This window comes from Chrysochloris asiatica, unplaced genomic scaffold (genome assembly GCF_000296735.1).
Source record: "Chrysochloris asiatica unplaced genomic scaffold, ChrAsi1.0 scaffold00052, whole genome shotgun sequence".
NCBI lineage: Eukaryota > Metazoa > Chordata > Mammalia > Afrosoricida > Chrysochloridae > Chrysochloris > Chrysochloris asiatica.
The window spans coordinates 3,366,700-3,369,530 of record NW_006408570.1 but is presented as its reverse complement, the minus strand read 5'-3'; the positions used below and the strand labels follow the sequence as shown (position 1 = coordinate 3,369,530).

General features: G+C 37.8%; 1 protein-coding gene across 1 annotated transcript in view; it reads left to right on the top strand.

Annotated features, from left to right (window-relative positions):
* Positions 1-2,831, top strand: part of VAX2 (ventral anterior homeobox 2) — a 52,205-nt gene that overhangs the window by 18,732 nt on the left and 30,642 nt on the right. The window lies entirely within an intron of this gene.

Sequence of the window (2,831 nt, the reverse complement as noted above, 5' to 3'; positions counted from 1 at the left end):
TCTCATGGCAACTGTTTCAAGGGTTCATCCAGACTCAATGACTCCAGACTATCTGGATTCCATGAGAATTTCAAATACTGTTCTATAGTTTCAAAGATTCTTATATAGTCTTTATCAAACTGTTCAGTAATAGTAGCCAGGCACCATCTAGTTTTTCATCTCATGGTAAAGAAGGAAGTTGTTCATGGAAGAAACTAGCCACACATCCATTTCCTTCTCCTGTTTCTTACTCTCCTTCCTCCTCTGCTGCTCCAGGCACATGGAGACCAACTGTGCCTTGAACGGCCACTTGCAAGCTTTTAAGATCCCAGGCACCACACAATGAAATAGGAGGTAGAATAGAAGCACTAAGCCTGATGTTAAACCAATTAACTGTCCCATAAAATCATGGCCCTAAACCTCCAAACCAGGAAAGCAAATCCCATGAGGTGATTGGCTGTATTTAGCAGTCTCAGCAGGTATTCTTCTTGTCATTGTTATAAATATATCTATCACACACTTTTGCCAGTTCAACTATTTATAGGTGTACAACTTATTGACAGAAATTACAATAATCAACTATACTACCTTATTCTTAATCAATCTGATTTTCCATCACCATAAACCCAGACTCAATTCCCCTGTTTCCTCCCTCTGTCTTGCCCCTGGTAATCACTAGTATATTTTGATTTCTATACATGTACCTGCTCTTTTTATATAATATTTATAACAGGTTGTTCATGAGTCACTCCAAATTTAATGCCGTGTTCTTCTTCATATAGTCCAGCTTCTTGTATTCTTTGAAAGGATATACCCCTGATCCATACCTCTTCTGATTTTAAATCATGTAGTACCCTCCTGTTCTGTTCAAATGACTGGCTCTTGGTCTATGTACATGTTCTTCCTGAGAATAATTAAATGCTCTAGAGCTCCCATTTTTCACAATGTTATCTAAATCTACATTGTCAAATGGAGATTTGTTATAATTTACAGAGTTAAATATAGATTATAGTAAATTATGGATGACATTGTGAAAAAAAAATCTACATAGTCAAATCCACCACTTATCTATCAGTTTGTTGTACTGTGGTGACTTGCATGTTGCTATGATGCTAGAAGCTATGCCACCAATATTTTTAAAACCAGCAGGGTTACCCATGGTGAACAGGTTTTAGCTGAGCTTCCAGACTAAGACAGACTAGGAAGATGGAGAAGAGAGAATTACTTCTGAACGTTTAACTACCGAAAGCCTTTTGAATAGCAGTGGAACATTATCAGATATAGTGCAATAAGATGAATAGCACCAGACTATTGTCAGATATGGAATCCTGGTGTGGTGCTATAGGATAAGCACTCAACCACAAGGTTGGTTTGAACCTCACAGTCAGTGGTTCAAACCAAGCAGCCACCCCTGGGAAACCCTATTCAGGGTTGCTATGAGTTGTAACCAGTTCGACGACACTTCATAACAACAATAACAACATTGTCAAATATAGTACCAGAAGATGAACTCCTCAGGTTGAAAGGCACTCAAAATAGGACTGGGGAAGAGCTGCCACCTCAAAGTAGTTAATCGTGATGACACGAATGGAGTAAAGCTTTCAGGATTTTCATTTAAAACTGCAAACATCCATTAATAATTGGAACTTGGAATGTAGAAAGTATGAATCTAGGAAAACTGCAAGCTTGTAAAAATGAAATGGAACCCATAAAAATTGATGTCCTAGGCATTAGTGTGCTGAAATGGGCTGGTATTGGCCATTTTGAATCTGGCAATCATATGGTTTACTATGCTTGGAACCACAAATTCAAGAGGAATAGTGTTGTATTCATCATCAAAAAGAACATTTCAAGATCTGTCTTGAAGTACTATGCCTTCTATGATAGGATAATATCCATACACCTACAAAGAAGACCAGTTAATACCACTATTATTCAAATTTAAGCACTGTGAGAACCGTTGATACCCCAGATATTGCCTCAGTCCCTCTTGGATACTAGAGAGTCAGTATAAACCCCTGACAAGGATCTTACCCCAATGATCTCCAGAGGGAGAACTGGGGTGGACCGCCTTATCCCATATGAAGTCGCCAATGAGTTGTCATAAGTGCTTATTAACAAATGTTCAAGAAATCCAATCTGTACTCATTTTATCAAGAGTGAGTCTTTTGTTATTCAATTTTGCAAAATCAGGAGCCAGACCCTGAAGACATAGGCAGACACACTACACGGCTGTTTCACAAAAAGTTTTACTCTCCTATCTCAAGAAAGTCCCTTCCCCAGTTCCTCATTGACTGAGTACTATGGGGTTAACAATCTTTTCCCAGACATTGCCTACTTTCCCTTGATGATAGCATTCTTATTTAAAGTTCCTAGTCTTTTAACAGGTTTCTTTCCCCCTACTCCATATGCTTCTATTGTTACAATAGGCAACAATTTCAATTAGCAACTTACTGGACCCCCCTCATTCCTGAAGGTGGACCATCCTAAGAGTTCTTTCTCACAAGCACGAACCACTAAAGACAGTAATGATAAAATTGAAATCTAACAACTTCTTCAATCTGAAATTGATCAAACATACAATCAAGATGTACTGATAATTCTTGGTGATTGGAATGCAAAGGTTGGAAATAAAGAAGAAGGGTCAGTTATTGGAAAATATGGCCTTGATGACAGAAATTATGCTGGATATCACATGATAGAATTTTGCAAGATCAATGACTTATTCATTGCATATACAATCTTTAAACAACATAAAGGTGATTATACACATGGATCTCACCAGATGGAATACACAGGAATTAAACTGGCTACATCTGTGTAAAGAGACAGTTGTTATTAAGTATGGTGGA